This window comes from Ambystoma mexicanum, chromosome 6p (assembly GCF_040938575.1).
Source record: "Ambystoma mexicanum isolate Mex_15411 chromosome 6p, UKY_AmexF1_1, whole genome shotgun sequence".
In the NCBI taxonomy this organism is placed as follows: Eukaryota; Metazoa; Chordata; class Amphibia; order Caudata; family Ambystomatidae; genus Ambystoma; species Ambystoma mexicanum.
In genome coordinates this window covers 265511481-265531556 of record NC_090935.1, presented here as the reverse complement: position 1 = coordinate 265531556, position 20076 = coordinate 265511481, and positions in this window count along the sequence as shown.

Genomic DNA, 20076 nt, shown 5'->3' with positions numbered 1-20076 from the left:
GTGAAGAAGCCAGAATTCCAGCTAAGTGTGGCACATGCTAACCTACATCAATCCCGTCCAGATGTGACATCCAGATGTGACTAAGCTAGAATTCCATCTAAGTGTGGCACATGCTAACATACACAATCCTGTCTAGATGTGACGAAGCTAGAATTCCATCTAAGTGTGGGACATGGTAACATACACAATCCTGTCCAGATGTGATGAAGCTAGAATTCCATCTACGTGTGGTACATGCTAACGTTCACAATCCTATCTAGATGTGACGAAGCTAGAATTCCATCTAAGTGTGGCACATGCTAACATACACAATCCTGTCTAGATGCATTGTCAGCTAAGTTAAGAATTCCAGCTAAGTTTGGCACATGCTAACGTTCGCAATCATATCTAGATGTGACGGAAGCTAGAGTTAAGAATTCCATCTAAGTGTGGCACATGATAACATTCACCATCCTGTCTAGATGTGACGGAAGCTAGAATTCCATCTAAGTGTGGCACATGCTAACATACACAATCCTGTCTAAATGCAATGTCAGCTAAGTTAAGAATTCCAGCTAAGTGTGGCACATGCTAATTTACACAATCCTGTCTAGATGCAATGTCAGCTAAGTTAAGAATTCCAGCTAAGTCTGGCACATGCTAATTTACACAATCCTGTCTAGATGTGACGAAGCTAGAATTCCATCTAAGTGTGGCACATGCTAACATACACAATCCTGTCTAGATGCAATGTCAGCTAAGTTAAGAATTCCAGCTAAGTTTGGCACATGCTAACGTTCACAATCCTGTCTACATGTGACGAAAGCTAGAGTTAAGAATTCCATCTAAGTCTGGCACATGCTAACATTCACAATCCTGTCTAGATGTGACGGAAGCTAGAGTTAAGAATTCCATCTAAGTGTGGCACGTTAACATTAACGTGAACGTTAACACTTCTCGTCCATTGCTACAGGATTCTCTCCAATGCTTTGTGCAGAGTGTCAAACAAAACAGCCTTGCCAATGGGTTCCATGTGTTAATTCCGCCGCAAAAATATTGCGATGCAAAAATATCGCCATATTTTTCCAGCAAAATTCACACATGGACCCTGCAGGGGACACCCCTGCAACCCCGGCATCATTTTTTAATGTAGTGATGCCTGCCAATGGAGGTTAAATAAAAGCCATTTCCTTGGAACCACGGCAAATCTTGCTCGTTAATACTCTCATAGTCGGTGCAGAACATCCCAGTACTGCATAGAAAGTCACACATGCTTCTGTTCATGAAACACCTCCCAACCTCTGGCTGTGGACAAATTACACCGGTATGGTCCCAAGCACCTTTTGGTGGTATGGATAATAAAATGACCTTGGCAGTGGGAAAAATCTGCATCGCTGTTGTCATCAACTTCTTGAGGTGCCGGAGCAAACGTGAGCATGACATGTACCCCAAATGTAGTCCTCCATAATGCACGACCACAACATCTACAGTACCAACAGAAGCTACACATGTACAAAGGAGGACCATGGCACCGAAACCCCACTCATAGACTGTGCCCCAAAAAGCCTCCACTCATTCCAACTGAAAGTTAGTATCGAAACCTCGTTCCACGGCACACCTGTGCAGATCTTGCACAAAGCTATCACCCACTGTCAATACTCAGTGTCTGTCCATCTCTGCCAACCTCACTACATCACATTTGGGTAAATATGTCACCACCCCTTCCTGTCACCCAAACCCTCTACACCTCATTGGATAATCCCCACAGTTCCATTTGCAAAGGTACCATCCTCAAAAGGGCAGGATGTGGCATGTGCACTTTGCCAGCTACAGCAAGGGCCACGCCTCAGTAAAGCAGACACAATACTTCTTCCCTTTGCACTGGCATTTTACCAATACTCCCCCATTGCCTGCTGTGAAATTTTCAAACACGCATGCAGCAATCACATGCTAAACCTCTGCATTGCACACTATCATTTCTGTACACCACTCCATATTTACCGTTAAACACTCTCTGTGCACGTTCCGGTTGCTTCCAAAGCCCCTATAGCAGAAACGTCTGCTAAAGGATGCACTATTTCAGCATCAACAAAGATCATTAGGTGCACTCAGCACACCTTTGGCCATGTACACAACAGTTCAGCCCTTGCCCATACACAACACTATGGATCCATGCTGCGACCATGTGGGCAGCTACCATTATGCACAAACATAATATACGTAGTGGCACTTCTACCCACCTCCCCCACACCTTAAAACACCCAAACACAAAAACAGGTCACAATTAGCACAATCCACAAACATACCACAGCCCCCTCCACCCTTACCCACTGCCATTCACAAAGTATTGTGTCATTGCAAACCTCACCACAACATTTTCACAACATTGGGCCTACTTCAACAAATCTGCACACAGTAACCAAACACATATAAGCTGCACTTTAACCATACCCTCTTCCATACTCACAGTATAGAAGCACCACCTGCCGTACACCAAATAGTGCAGCATGTTCCAAATATCACCACAACCATGGAACACACAATACACACTTTTTAACTCATGTGTGCTGCTGTAGCACATCTACATTGTGCTCCACACCCATTCGTCAAAGATCACCACCCTGTGCCTGATGCACTGTCAAACCTGCATTGCTGCAATAGGTGTGCTCCTTGGACACATTCAACGCACTGTAATGCAACCATGCATTTGAGCATGTCACCAACTATCAGAATCCACATATGCACCACTGGCACCAGCACTCCTACCCAACCTCTGCACTGCAATAGTGCTGTACAGCGTAAAATGCAACAGTTGCCATAATATGCAAACATAACACTGTCTCCGGCACCCCTATGCACTTTCATTCACATACTATGGTCTTACCGACTTCCATTCACAAAGTATTGTGTCACTGCCAACCTAACCACAAAATGTTTACAACATTTCCCCTACTCCAACCAATCTGCACACAGCACACTATCCAAGGACTCATCGGTCAAGTGGCACAGTGAGTAGAGCGCTCGCTTTAACATCGTGCAGAGCCTGCTAACGCAGGTTCGAATCCCGGCAGGGCCAAACTCATTCTTTCATCCTTCCGAGGTCAATAAATGAGCACCACACACCGTGGGTAATAATAAACAGTGCTCAGATACCTGAGGGTTTGTAGTGCTATATAAATGCAAAATGATTATTATTATTATTATTATAAGCTGCGATTCAACCATACCCTCGTCCATACTGACAGTATGCAAACATTGCACCCAGTGCCCACACTGCGTGATTTTTCACTGCACCATCTCCAACCACACCTCAAAAACTTTACCATGTTCTAACAGTGACCTCACCTGCAAAACCAAACATACACGCATGGCATCTCACTGCTGCTGCTCTATAGCGTCTGAAATGTGCTCCACAACCATTCTTTCCAGGTTAACACCCTCTAATTGATGCAGATTCAAAAATGCATTACTGCTGTGGGTGTGCTCAAGTTATAGCCTCTTGAGTTCATGGCCTACGGCCTACGGCCTTCGGCCATGCACCCAGTAGTCTAGGCCTTGAACACACCCACTGCAATGTAATGCCACCGTGCTTGTCACCATGTCACCAAGTACGACAATCCACATACACACCACTGCCACCAGCACTCCTACCCAACCTGCGCACTGCCATGGAGCTATGCAGGAAGAAATTGCAACAGTTACCATAATATAGAAATAAAACACTGTCTCCTGCACCCCTGTGCACTTTCATTCACATACTACGGCTGTACCCACTTCCATGCAGTATTGTGTCACTTCCAACCGACCTACATACTGTTCACAACATTGGCCCTACTCCAAGCAATCTGCACACACCACACTATGCAAGCACCACCCTCTTCCGATGCAGAGTCAGACATACATTGCTGCGGTGGGTGTGCTAAAGCCCTAGGCTCTTGAGTGCATGGTCTACGGCCTATGGACTTCGGCTATGCATCCAATAGTCTAATCCTTCTACAGACCCACCGCAAATTCATGCATCCATGAGTGCCCAACTACCGCTATCCATCTGCATAGCACATGCACCCGTGCTCCCACCCAACCTATGTCATGTACAATTCACTCCCCTTCTGAAATTCACCTGCCACCACTCACCACAAATAGAGATCGCCGCCAACAGGTCACGGCAGAAGTTATCGGGCTGTTACGACAGCTGTCTTCAATCACCACGCAAAGTAGTCACCTGTATAGGTACCCACAAATTGGTGCAATACGCACAAATACTGCAGCCACCCCTCAGTCGTCTTCCACCTATTTACATATTTCACATGAACCACTTCTCACTCCCCCACCCTTTCGCTCCCTTCTTGCCGCCAACACTTGGCGTACGATATATTTTGCAGACCGTTCCACCGCTGCACTGTCCTTTGATACACCATGGTGGAATTTGCCAAAGAATTTTGAAGCAGAGCACGCTTCCCTCCGGCCAACCACCGGCCGCATTCAAAGTTCTCCAACAGCATGCGTACCGCAAGACAATGACACTTCTGTCCACGGAGCGAACAGGGAAATGGGTCCACAGAGCAGACCCAGATATCACACATTTTTAGAGATGTACATTTCAGTTCTTTGCAACAAAAGAACTGATCGGATTCCCACCAAACACATAAAAGCACGCTTTCTGACCCAAGCCCCTGCTCCTGCCGCAAATTTGGTGCAAATCTGTCCAGCCGTCCAGGCTGTAGCCATGCGCAAAGTTTTTGCCCATTCAGTCTATGGAAAAAAAAAATTGGGACCCCCTAGACCTTTTCCCCCCCTGCACGAAACCTCACCAAAGTTGGCGGAAAAAACTCAGAGCTGGCCATATGCTTATTTTGCAAAGTTTGGTGAGGGTTCATCCAGGGGGAGCGTAGTTATAAGGCGCGGAAAAAGGGATCTTCCTATGAGTTTAGCAACTTAACCATAACTACACAGTCGCTACCGCGGACCGTGTAATATATATAATAAAGTGATTTCTTCTAAAATATGTTCATGTCTAGTGCATGCAGCCAGGTTTGCAGTATAATCCAACCTCTTAATATTTTCAGTAATTTAATTTTTCAATGCCTCAAATGTCACTGGGTACTTGTTTTTTTTTCTTAAACCAGTTATCAATGACCTCATTTAGGTAAAATCAGCGAAATATATAATATCTGCAAATTAGTCATATTTGCAACTAATTTACTTAGTGGCAGGTGAGTTTATAATATCATTTACAACATAGACTGGTAAATGTGAAAGCAGATGTGTCTCCATGAAGCATAATTTGATAAAGAAACGTGCCTTTGGAGGGAGCGGGAAATTGGGGGGGGGGGGGGTAACTGCAATGGGAGTTAATACTAATGAGAATATATATGTTGATATATCATTACAATGCTAGAAACTATAAATACAATGTAAAACATAGCAAGTTTCAATTGAGAAAACGTGGCATTGAATGAGGTTGTAGTTTGCTGGAAGTGTAATCGAAAAAAAAATTTTTTGCACCCACTTGTCTTAATTGAGTACCTTTAATCTGTGGCTTCATTCAAATGTGCTCATATATCATTTAGTCTTAATACTTTACGGATAGTCAGGTACTCCTCAATATATACAAATGTGAAGTCTTATTTTCCTATTTTATCTCTCTAAACTGAAACTCAAGGTTCTGGGTTCAGAATCACTGTCTAACTCTATGACCGCTCTTTCCTCATCAATGGCACACAGGCACATCCTCTACCACACTCTCCCAGTTGAGGCCCTTCAAATGATTGCTCTTGGTCCCTTCCTCTTCACTCTCTATACCTCTTTGCTTGGCAAACTTACCTCATTCTTTGATTTCTCCTGTCACTTTTTTGATGATTCTAGTCGAATCTTCTTCTGTATCGCCTCATTCACCGTCGCAATGTCCACTCTCATCTCCAGCTATGTCTGCCTGCTAGCTGTCTCTGTCTTATGCTAATATCATAGTAAAAAGTTCTTAAACTAAAATTATATATCACAAAACTGAGAGTGCAGAAGACCATCTCCCCTGTCCTCACTTCCTCAAGGACATCCCCAACATTCTCAAATTGTGGATCCTCTAGACGGATCACGTGATCTCCATCTGTATGTGACCATCCTTGTCACAGCAGTCAGGATTAAACTCCATAACATCTGCAAAGCCTATGCATACATTACCTACCAATCGAGCAAAACCCTCATTTCCATGCTTGTCTTCAGCTGTTCTCCTGCTGGGACACGCCCCTTTCTTTCTTAGCAGTACTCAACAAAGCACCTTACTCTGGTGCCCTCTACCTGCCTTATCTTACAATTATCCTAATTCTCCATCGTGTCCTGCTTTGTTGTTTTACTCTCCATGTAACACTTATTACCTTAGTTGCCTCTGGATCCATTCATAAGATTGTGCTGTGCTACACAGGCTGGGAAACTATATCTGTTGCTTCTCAGGTTCCCTCCCTGTGTCCCCTCAAACATTGTCATCTGCCGCCTTCTCCTGCTTCCTCTCCTTCATCCTTCACGCTCCCTACCATACACAATTCATCCTCCCTAACAACTCCCTTTCACCACATATTAACAACATAGCCACTGTACAAGCAGGCAACGCTTCCCTCAGGAAGCATCTGCTCTCTGAATACCTGATACGCTCAGTGGCCCCTCTTTCCACGTCTCCAAACACTCAAGCAACTGCCCATAGCTTTTAGGTAATGTCTAGTGTGTGTTGTCCCCCTGTGACGTGGCCAGACCTTTTACCCCTACTCCATCTAGCTTTACCATTATATTGACTAGTCATTATTAAATGTGCACCCTGTAAAGGGACTGATCTAAATGCTGCGGTTAAGGCTTATAGACAGTGTTTTACTATAGACAGACCACTCAATCTTTCCGGAATATACATTTAAAATAAAACATATCAAAGTACGTCATTCTGTGTAACATCAAGAAACAAAGAAAACATTCCATTTTAAACACCATCACTTATGTACTGCTGTCGGCTTTGACTTAGGTAAGAAAAAAATCATGTACCTTTATAATCAGATCACACTCGCTGTGTGCCCGCTGAATATGTGGTTCCAAGAAGTAACACAATGCCCTCTCCTGCCACAGGAAGACAAACGATCGTGTTCTGCAACAGAACAAAACATCTTTTTTAGTCAAAAGTGCAACAATAAATGGCCTTTACCGCATCCCTAAAACAGATTTAAAAAAAACTCTGTCTTTGAAATGTAAAGCCTTTCATTGGATAAGACAGAATCTAATTTCTAATGTGCTGCTACCACTAGTTCTACCAGACCTATGCTGTGTGAATATGTTGCCCCATCTCTTTGTAACCTTTGGGAAGGTCACCTGAGAAGGACTTCTTAATAAGCCACTGCAAAGAGTAGGAAAATGAAGCAAAATAAAAAGAAAATAAGGGTCTCTTTCCTCACTAGCAGTGGTGGCTCGTGCGAATATTTGTTGGTTCCATAATTCTCGTGATGTGGGACATTAACTTACATTAGAACACATTAGAAAACATCAAACGATAATGTGAACCAAAGACGGTTCATAAAATAGATGTTACTTTTTCGAAATTCAAAAGCCTATTTTTGTACTGGTGTGCTTTGAAAAATACAAATCAGGCTGTATCATATTAAAACAGTTGAATGATTATGTCTAGGTTGTTTGCATTAGAGGTGCAGAAAGCGATCATTGCTGATGAAGCCCACTGCCTTAACTTGAACATGTCAATGTTGCTATTGATTGTCTCTCTCTGCAAATATTGAGGAATTTGGCAGGGGAGAGTCAAAGTCAGATGTTGGAAACATGACAAGAAAGACTAGTCCCTCCCCTTCCTCCTGCTCTGGTTCCTGTTGTTACTGTCACTCAATTGCAAATACAATAAGGAATGGCAATGCCAACAGTTTTGACATTTGTGTAGGCATGGGGAAGGCATTTGCCAGGCACTGCTGCAGTGGTATTCACTGGCCATTGGTCGTAGCAGCTGCACAATGGTGAGAGTACCTGGGCATATAATAGCAGTGCTTGGCATATGTCTTTTACATATACACACACGCCAAACGTGTTGGATTTGCTCATGTGTTTTTTTAACATGACTTCAATGAAGGACACGCATATTGCTTATAAATCAAGTGGCTGAAGAGACACTTGGTCAAGAAATTTCTATTACACCATTAATGCATTTACAGCTCCAATTAAGCAATTAACTCTCAGAAGACTGCTTTGTAAAAACACTGGCAGGCACTGTGAAGACAAAAATTGATAGTAAGGTTTGATTAATGTAGCTCGAAGAGATCACAGGAGGATGGGTGGTGGTGGGAATGGCCATACGGATTAGCATGGTCATGGGCAGTCAATGGGTGAGTAAATAACCAAACAACACTTACAAGCTTTGTGTCCCTCCTAATATGCCATTTCTAACTAGGTGTACTCTAATGCAATAGATTTGACTTATAGGTGGTGCTTTCGAACCACCTTACAGCAAACATGCTCCCTCTTGCTGTCCGTTCAGCCCCTGCCTCTTCTTCTCAGGACCTGCCTCAGAATTTTCCGGGACGGGATCATGGTGGCCAATGAGAGCCTTCTCCCTCCTTTCATCGTCCATTCCTGCCTGACTACTCCTGCAATGGGGTAAAACACAGTAGATTGTTAAGGTTCTGATGCAACTGCAGGTTGCATTCCAGCACTGAGGGTAAAGGGAGGGGAATGCCATTAGCTTCTGCTGGAGTTTCGCTGCTGCCTCACCCCACGAGTCTAATGGGACAGTGATAACTGTCTGCATTAGCAAGGCACATTGTTCTTTTAGCTTTAGTGCCTGTTCCAGCAGGATTTGCCTTTGTCTAATTGACCTTCAGCCTTGTTAAATGCCCTTAGCATCCACTGGAGAAGTTATACATCTACTGCAACCTTCACACACTCCACATTAATATTCCATCGTTCATGTGCTCATTCTGTGTGCTGCAGGCAGCATCATAGTCTCTCGTCTACATAGATTACAGAGAGGCTTTCCAATCCTTTCTTGGAGCTCACAATATGCTTCCTTCAGAACATTGAATACAGGATGACAAAACATTTTCCAGAACTGAAATGTTGCTACTCTATAAAATTGCATCTCAATCCGGGATGCATTAACCAGTTGTCAACGCCATTACGGCATCATGTGATATTTATCCCCATAAATAATGTTGCCATACATTTAGTCGCCAGAAACGGGAAAGGTGACATTATTTAGAGGGATAATATATGGGGTAAATGGGAGCGGGGTTGCGGGTGAGTTCCCCGCTCCATTAAAAATAAATGTGGGGTTTGCGGGGGTGTCCACTGCAGGTTCCATGTGCTACTATTGCCACAAAAATATGGCGCCATTCTTGTATGGCGAAACCTTTGCAGGGATATTATCACATGGAACCATTGAAACAAGGAAAAGGGTAATTTAGAGTTGCTGGGGTTGGGAATGAGGTTGAAGTGAGGTACTGAAGTCTTAACACTCCAATCTGACGTTGTGCCATTCGTGGAGGATGTAGCATCAGAGTAATCTACAATAACTACATAGTTCGGAGTGAATGTTTAGAAGATAATAATACATGAGTAAAGGAAGAATTGACAAATGCATGAAACGACGCTTAGAATGGAGATGTGGCAGGCAGGATCATGAGGACAGGTGCTGAGGCTTGCAATGTGGAAAGCTACAGATATCTGTCTCTGCATTTACCTGTTGCTGGCAAGGCTGCAGCCCAGCTCGGAATCCAGGCAGTGTGCATGGGGACAAAGTTTGACTTAAGAGAGAGGATACAAATAACATTTAGATACTGCGAGGCACCATGTGGGAGGTGAGATTTGGGCCTCATTATGAGCATGCCGGCATTTGGTACTTACCTTTACCTGCACTCGGTCTGGCAGCATTGCCGCTGGATTACGAATGCCGGTGGGATGGTGTAAATCCCCATTCATGCCAGTGACGATAATGAGGGATTTATTTTGGCTGGTAGGGCATCTGGCTTACCCCCAGCATTTAGCTAGATGTAACATAGGTGACCCACTGACAAACCCGTCGGGCGGTCTGGTAAAGTGCTGGTATCCACAGATAACGGCACTTTTTTGTTAAATTACTGCCCGACTTGGAATGAATCCCAAAGTGCATTCCCTGACAACTCTGCAGACGTCCACAGTACTTGGAACCAGCAGTCTCCGTATGCTCTAATGACAATGAAATTGAGTAGGTTTAGCTAACCAGCAGGAATGGGTAATGTACATTTGAGCATATTCGAGATACATTTGGCATTGTGGGGATATATAAGGAACCATTCAGTGGTCACCATATTGAATGTTTCTATAAAGGCAATGCATTTCCAGGATCTCAAGCTCGCCGTTGTAGAGTAAGTAGACATTGGTGCTTATTTGTTCCTCTCTGGCTGGAAAGACTAGAGGTGGGGAATAGAAATGTGCATGTGAGGCAAATGTCATGATTATGTGAGCAGTAACTATTGTGGTTAGTGTTCAATGAAGAGGCTGGCTGGTTGTTGTGGTCTGTCTTCCTGGAAAAATGGGACTGCGCTCACATTACTACTCTTTATTCCTGCAATCTCTACTGCAATGATTGCTAGCTTTTCCTTTCCTCTAGCGCAAGATGAATGGCCAATAGTGTGTGGTGATCATAATGATGCAGGCCGGTGGAAATTAAAATGTGTCTGCCAACAAGAGGAAAGTGGATACTTGAAATCTTCCAAAAGAACAATTAGGCTTCTTGATTTATTTATTTATTTATTTATTTATTTATTTATTTATTTATTTATTTATAATAAAATCTTGAATAAAAGGTACAACAGGAATCTTGCGGGCAGCTTAAACATATCACAACACACAGTTGACTGTTCTAGCAAAGTGGCCATTTTCAACCCATTGTATCCGATCTTTAAAAATAATTTCTATGTAGGAAATACGATGGAATTTTCATCAATTTATTTGTGATTTAAACTTGAAGAATAGACAAAACAAGACCCTCTGCATAATGAGCAGCTGTCCCTCAGTCTTCGCTTCGCAGCTTGTGTCCATGTCATCTGCTGCTCCAGGATCAATTTACAGCTCTGTGGATCTGCTTCACTGCAGCTGGCCAGTCACATGACCTTTGGTGGTGTAGGTCACGTGACCTATCGTCCCCACTCCGCCTTTTGCTGGTGCTTACCATCTTTGAGTGACTATTTGTGATGTGCATCCAGCGTTTTCTTTGCTGCCTGGGCCTTCATCAGCTGTCGCTCCAGGAAATCCTCAAGGCTCTGCGACTCTGCCCATCTCCACCCAGCTAGTCACGAGACGAAGGGTGGCATGTTTCACATGACTTATCCACTCCAATCTACATGTTGTGGGTGCTTAACATCTTTGAGTGACTCTTGGCTGTGCGATCTTGCTCTCACTCCAGGAACATCTTGCGGATCTGCGGCTTCTCCACTCGGCACCCGGCCAATCTCATTGTGCCACCTTCTTCTTGATGTGCTAGCCGCCTAGGGTGTTCTTCACCGGGGCATCGCTTTACAAGGGAAGTCTTTTAAAGGGATTTAGAAGCTCCCTCTGTGCACCTGTATGTGCTGATCCATCGCTGGTTGGACTCCCCCTTGTATTTTTACATGTTATGTATGTACCTTGTAACTTCCCATGATGACTTCCATTTCTTTGCAGTTATTTAGTAATGTGCTTGGCATGTTACTATGAGCATTCCAGTCTGCATTGCTCATTCTGGGTTTAAACATGAAGCCATGATGCTGGCATTGCATTGCCACCATCATGGAATGGGTGAGCCCTGTGCCAATCCCACCTTAGCACGGGGCGGCCAGTAAGTGTCCATGACACCCTTTGATACCTATTTCTTTCTCTCCTCTATTTCCTTTTCTCTACCGTCCACCAATCCTTTTTCAACCTTCTCTTCCGATCATGCCGTGAAAACCAGAAGTACATTTTAACAAAACAAGAATGAAAAACACACACTACACGGAGAGATTGCAAGACAAAGAATTCTTAATAAGCAGAATGCACATTTATTTTATGCATGACAAAATGACACTAAACTCTAGCAAGCAGCACTCTAACAATGAGTGCTTTTAGTAATCCCGACCCTCCTGGCTTCTCTCCAGCAATGCTCTACTAAACACCATCATAGCACTGAGAGCTCCCTCCCAGCATCCCAAACCCTAGCTCTGACGTGCACACACATACTGCTCAGAACACCACGGTTATACAGAAGCATTGTGGCTATGACGCACATTACATATATGTGTAGAAAGCATTTCTTGGAGAACAGCATGTGCCTACCTATGTACATACATTGTTAGGTCATGAACTGTACTAGTTCACAGTGACATGCCTATACATTATAAGGACAGAACAAGCATATTGTGTCTTTTTCGCAGTTGACAGCAGTCTCATTTGCAAAACTAAACAAGCCTTCTCCTGCAGAACAAAAAAAATAAATCTATATGCTATCTCCACAGTCCCATAGCCAAGGCTATATCCTCTGTGCTCAAAAATAGCTGATTGTCTGCCAAGACTAATTTTTGTTATCATAACTATCTTAAACTGTATGCTCGGAATTTCTTTCCACACACAGCAAGAGCTGGATTCATATTTACAGGCACAAAGCAGATTCTCTAGCGCCTAGAAACTAAGCTACAATGTGCTATAAAATGGCAAGTGTACATAATTCCTCATGGCAAATATAGATCCATAATAGCTCAGATCAAACTATATTAGTAAACAGGATTCACACTAAATGGATGTATGTAATGAATTGGTGAATGGATGAATTAGTGGATGGATTCATCTCAGGATAAACCATCATAGAAAAATGCTTTTTCACAATGCAGTTGCTAACCTGCATCATGGTCTTCTCTCCACTCTTAATTTCCTTTACCCCTTTTGTCCATTCTATTGCTTTAAAAAAAGACTCAAATCGCCCTCCTTCTTCGAAAGGCAGAATGACGATGGAAGAAAACCTGACATCTGTCTGATCTCACAGATCTTTCTACTCTTTGCTCTTCTTATCACCCCTACCCTCTAATGTGAAACAAAAGTACTTTTCTTCCCTAACTGTCTCTTTCTTCCATCACCCGTGCAGTCTATTTGAACTTCTTAACTAAAGGCTTTCTTCACATTCTCCCGACCCTTCTGCTTCCTTTTCTGTTTCATGCACTGACTTCACTAACTATTTTACATTCACCCACCCTCCATTCACATTTATGGCAGCCATTTAATTGTCCTGCTACCCCTTTATCCCTCTCGTATTTTTCTCCCACTACTGACTCAGCCTCCAAGATCATTTTACAGCCTCACCTATTGATCCCATTCCTTACCCCCTAATAACCTCTAGCCATCCTCTCTCATCCCTTCTTAATCGTTTTTTTGCTAAGTCCTTTTTCCACTAATCTTTTAAGCAGGGCATCATCTGGTAAGCACTGGAATTCCGTCCGTTTAGACATGTTGTCCTTTACTCTCATTTGATACTTTAGATACTCGACTCTTCTTTCTTTTGTCACTACCACCTAAATACAATGATCCATTCATTTTTGTTTTACCTTTACATTTGTAATTGTGCCTCCTCTTTGTAATTACCATGGGCAGCACTTTGGCGAAGGTGCTATAGAAATTCCCAAAAATCCAAATACACACCATCATGCCCCTGCTTTTCTGTCTATGCCAAACAAGGATTCAACTTCGTAGAACTGAGAGCAAATGATTGAAAAAGCAAAGCACTATTAAATATCAGTCTGTTCAATGCTCTTCGATTCGTATTCCCACCTTCTTAATCAAGCCAAGGCTAACTACTTTCATATGTGCATCCAGCACAGAATACTCCTCACAAGCATCTTCATTCCACTTTATATAAATTACTTTTTTCTGTATCCCCTGACCCGTCCTTTTCTTCTACGCTTACGCTAATGACTTTACCCACTTCTTACTTTCCAAAATTCAGAACATTATTCTCTCATCAAACCCAGCGGGTTCCCTCTGTTTCAGTAGTGGTATGATTGTAAGGTCACCATCTCTTCTGAATCTGAGCACCTTCTTTTCTTTTTCAGTGCTATTTATTAGAGTGATGTCCTCTATTTCCTGTTCCCATTTCATTGCTGCTCCCTCCGATCCTCTTTCTGTCTTAATAACTAAATCTGTTCTTCCAGCATTTCCCACCATATTCACACATCTCTTCAATCTCCCTTTATCTTGTGAGCGATTTCCTTCATTTATTTTAAATAATTCCTCTGCTCACAACACCTTCCCTTGATTCTGCTGAGCTTTACATTTTCATCCAATCTCTCTTCTTCCTTATCTGTCTAAAATGCTTATGTGCCTTGTTTAGACCCAACTTAGTTCTTATTTGAATTTGCAGAGCCTGCTCTCCTTTCTATTTCTAATTCCATATTACATTGTGTCATATTAAATGTGCATCTCTTCTTGTTCTACTTGATCTTATTGCAGCCTTTGATATGATTGGCCATTCCACTCTTTTCTCCACGCTCTCATCTTTGGGTTTTTCTGATGCTGTTCTTCAGTGGTTTTCTTCTTATCTTTCTGTTTTTTCTTTTACTGTGTCATGGAAGTGTTCTGTCTCACAGGTGTACCCATTTTCCTCCGGTGCTCCAAAGGTTCCATTTTTGGCCTGATTTTAGTCTTAATCTACACTGTTGGCTTCTGATCACTGGGTTCAGGTACATTTGTGCACTGTTGACATGCAGACTTTCTTACCTTCCCATCTTTGGATGACTCTATCCATCAATGTTGTTTCCCTTATCTTCATGCGGTTACAGCTTATATGTCCTCTCGGTTGCTCTGACTCACTCTGTAACCACCACCCCCCCAGAGAACTTCTGTTCTTTTCTGCCTCCTGTTTGATTATTTCCCATTTAGCAAACTCTATTCCTCCATTTTAGCTTCAAATTGGTCATCAGTGCAGAACATTGATTTATATTTGACCATTATTTTTCACTTCTAACTCAAAATGCTGCTGGTGTTCAATCCTGTTTGTTAAGTGACTTCAATTCAGCAATCCCAATAAGTCAGTATTTAAGAAATCACTAAGAAGCCACTAAGAAATCACGCTTCTATCACAAACGGTTCAAGAGATACTGACGATTTTGTGAAGGTAGATTCTCAAAATAAAAGTAAAGCTCAGAATAACGGATGACAGTTTTGCAGCTTTAAAGTCACTGAAGGACACACAATTCTATGATGTAGTTCTAGATAGGTTAAAATAGTTTGAATTGGATTATTTTAAACAAAGAGATTGGTTTTGCACAGTTCTGGCTGAGTACTCACACTATATTTTGGACAGGAATGCGACTTCGTCACGGATCGGGTCAGGATTGGCTGCGGTTCTCTCGCCACTTGGTACTGGTTCTGCGCACAGCGATCTGGGTCAGCTCTCAGCACTGCACAGTTCTGGTCTCTCTGGATTTCTGGTCTCTCTGGATCTCTGGTCTCTGGAAATTGATGGATTTGAAGTCTGGAGTCTCCCGGCAAAGCGTCCCGCAAGAAAGTGGAAAGTGAATGTCCCTGCCTGGGTTCCAGTGGCTCTTTTTATGTCTTTTGAAAATGGGTGTGGATGCTAACTTTTTTTGCCCAACCCACTCACGATTTGATAGGTCAAGGGTTTCACTTTGACCTGATTTGAGAAGGGAACAGTGAGTCAGAGTGATCAGGTAGGTTTATGGGTCAGAGGGTCCTCCCCTTGTCAAATTGCACACAAATCTATATTTGATCCAAATACACATTTATCTATGTACCATTTTTCTAATATTATATGTCTAGTTAACATATTTTCTGTAGCGCCAAACCATCCGATCCCTGTCTTTGTAAGATGTTGTGTCCACTTATGACAGAATTCTGCCCTTTTCATCAAGAACACAACCTCTAAACTTTTCCAGGTTTCACACAAATGTGCACAAGGAATATGGGTATCAGATGATAAGGTGTCAGATTTTTAACATACATACATTTGGAGTAACAACCTATTTTCCACTACTATCCCCAAGAACATACCACAGAGTCCTAACACCTCTTAAAATGTGCACAGAAAAATCACAAGAATAATGATATTAATTATATAATTTTGACAAGTCCGTACTATGAATTTTCCATCTTTTTAAAATTATGCTTTGGCCCAGAGAGGTGTGGTTTCCCAAAGCACATGGTGGAATTTCTGGTTTGTCCACTTCGCCCAATTCAGCTTGCTCACAGATGCAGTGCCCCTCCCTGTTTCCTTCCAAGAGGAAACCATTTATGACCCCCCTAATTTAACATTTGCCTGGGCCAAGGAAGGCTCATTGTTTAATTTCCTGCAGTCCCCAGGTGCCACTCCCCTAATTCAATCAGAGAGGTGCCATCTCCTTTTGGCAGGGGCAGCAGAATGCAGCCAGGCCTGGGAACACAGCTGCTGATCAAGTTTCAACTGCTGTTGGGGGTAGTTGTCAGGCAGAATTCAATCTCTTTAAGCCAGGCTCCAGCTAAATGTCACTTTGGTTCCCAGTTTTCTACATTCAAACCAAACTTGCAATGTTTACACATGCAGCTAGAACACTATTCTAAGTTCAAAACTATGACATTTAAACAACTGCAACCTATGCGACACTCAAAAGTAGGTCACTCATTTATTCTAAACATTTCGATTTTAGTGGCTTTAAGTCCAAATTCACTTAAGCTGCTGACATCCCCTGCTATTTTCAATACATACATTAGACAATTACTTCATTCAGGTCATTTCAGAATATAGTTTTACATTGTATCCACCTCTTATTAAGTCTTTCTTTGGCCTGGTTTGGTTCATTTGTTCAGTTTTACACAAGTGTCTGGTGGTTTTAAAACGCCGGCTTTCTGGTAGTGGTGAGCACCAGTATTGCACCTTTTTTTGATATTGATAACAACAGATTTTGAACAGCACCATATTCCTTAGCACTGATTTCGCTCATGACGCTTCTGGCCCCTCACGCTCACACTGGTGGGTGGCACGTCAGGCAACCATTTTGTTGTGCGCACAAACTTCACGGTTCTCCTGGATTCTGCCGCAAATGTGGGCTTTTCCACCTTCTTGGATTTCCTAATAACTTGAACGTGGGTCAAGACACCCAACATGTTATTCCACCTTTTCAACATAAGGAAAACCCATAGGGCCTCATTACGACTCTGGCGGTAAGGGTTTTACGACGGCGTAAACAGCGCCGACCCTTACAGCCTGAGTACGAGGTCCCTTAGCGCCATGGCGGATTTAACACCTGCTTTTAGCAGGTGTTAAAATCCATGGCGCTAAGGGACCATGGAGTTAATTACGCCACCGTAATTTACGGTGGCGTAATTAACGCCTTCCCCACTCCCATTATGCCCTATGGGGCAAAAATGGGAATGGGGAAGGGTAAATGGGGATTGGGGACTTACCGCCCCGCCAACCTCGGAATGGGGCGGTAAGTTCGCCAACCACCATGGCGTAAACGTAGTTTACGCCATGGTGGTAAAGTCACGGCCCAGGCGGTAACTTACCGCCTGGGTCGAAATGAGGCCCATAGTGTAACAATGCTTGACTCTGCTAAAAAAAACAAAAATGGCAACTATCATCTATCCTGCATAATTTACTGTTCCACTTTATTTGTTTTTGTCTCTAATTATATTTGTTTTCCCTTTATTTTAAATCTTGCATTCCACATTGAATTTTTTGTTTTGCTTATCTCTATCATCTAATATTTCTATCGATGTGTCTCGCATTCATTGGCTTCCGGTGAAACAACAATTTGTGTTCCAGTTTTTATGACTAGTTTTCAAAAGTGTTCATGCCATGGCATCCTCCTATCTCTTTGATGATTTCTCTTTATCATCCCTCCAGAGATCTTTGTTCTGCATTTAAAATTCTTTTTTTTGTTCCACAACCTCCCTTTGCAGCTTCTCCTTTCTGCTCTGTTCAACGTTTAGCCCCTAAATTATGTAACTCTTTAACTTTGGGAATGTGTTCCTGTGCCAATATTATTCCATTCAAAAAACATCTTAAATATCATTTGTTGTATTTTATTGAACATTTTCTTTGTTGAAAGTATTTGATTTGTGACATATCTTCCTAGTTCATGCTCTTGCTTTTTTCATAATATTGTATCATCAAGTTCTTTGCTCAGCACTTTGATTAGTCAGTCATATCTCACATTTAAGGCCTAGTTCACAGAAGTGCTTTATAATGGCACAACCCCATTGGAAAACCTTCTGTGAATCAGGGCCTTAGCCTACATTGTACAAGGTAGCCATATTTTGTTTTTTCCCATTTGTGTTAGTCAGCCATATCTCACATTTAGCCAAATTGTGTAAATAGCACTATTCGCATTTAGCAAATGCAAAAACCAAACATGTGTCACACTTTGATAGACCTCTGAAGATTTATCACACGTCACACTCTGCTAGACTTGTGAAGACTAACCACGTGTCACAGTTAGAACTGTGAACAATTTCCATGCATCATATTTGGACAGATGTGTGAAGATTAGCTACGAGTCACAGGTAGATAGTCTGAAAATGATCCAATGCGTATCACTAGATAGGATTGTGAAGATTAGTCATGCATCACATCAGATAGAATGATGTAGATTAGCCAACCAGAAGAACTTATAGAGTAGCCAATGTACTAACCACCCTGCTCCTGCTCCCCACCAACACACCACCCAAGTACTATACACACCCACTAGGCTAGCCAAATTATACACAAGCATACACCCAACATAAGTAAGACTCACTTATAACCAACAACCCCTGACACTGGACCGTATCCATAGGGATACAACGAGACAGTTCGCACAACCACAATTTAACTACCAGACAATCTATTCATAAAACACACAGGCACACTCCCAACATAACAAATATTCACATAGAAAACAACCTAGTCAATGGGCCTTCCCCATATGGATACAAGCCAGTGCACACAATCAACATCTGCAAGCCAACACACACAGATGCCATTTTCTCCTGGTTCTGGACCTATCACTCTACCCTCACTAACCAATACCGTCCTTGTTCTTGCAGAGCCGCGTGAGCACCTGGACACTGCGCATGGGTGGTAACGTGTGCAGTGTAAATCAACATAACACAACATAACTTTGAGTAAAGCACTTTATATTCTCTGTAATAAATTAATTACATAGAAAGGAGGATGAGGGTGCTGTTTAAAAAGAAGTAGAGCAGAGATGTGTACAATAGGGGTTACAATGGATGAAAGGCCAATACATGCACTGAAGGATCTCTATCAGACAGCTTACATCCCACAACAGGAAGGTAGCCCTTCAAAAATGGTTTCCCTGCCATGAAAGAACACAAAGCACATTTGTAAAATTGCAATCCCCTGGAGACAGACTATCAGGACAATGACCGTCAGACCAGATGTTGAGGACTTTTTGGGCAGCCACCATACTATCAGGGAAAATATTGAAGAAACAAAATATGATTTACTGGTTCAGGTGTCCTTGAAGGGATTAGCGAGTCATGGGATTACATATAATGCCATGCCTTCTTTCAAATAATCAGTGAAAAACGTGGTTGCATATCCAATTTAACCAATTAAAAATAATAGAAAGTTCCATATCAGGGAGATATATATATATATATAATATATATATATATAAATATACACACACACACACACGCGCCCCCTCCCCCCAAGTGTATTAAAACAAACCCACATTTGGTCCAGCAAGTCCGCTGCCAAAAAACAATAGACTTAGGAGATTTACCTGCCAAGTCCTCTAGACAATGTGAATAGGTGGTCAATCCAATGGGGAGGGTGACATTACTACTACATAAAGCTGAATGTAAATGTGTGGTTCTTTTTGTAGTTGCTGATTAACACATGCATGTCAAAAATACTTAAACATCAGACACAGCAAATTGGACCACACATTAAGCAAAATGCAACAGAGTAAGCCAATTCCTACAATGGAAAATTGAGGGATATGATAATGCAAGGTTCTGCTTTCAAGAACTGAATGTTCTGGGATGTGGAAATAACATTTATTACTTGTGTGGTGATGATACTTAATCTTTTAACAGAAAATTTATTTTAAAACATTCCTTTTACTTTTGTTCCCTTGTTGG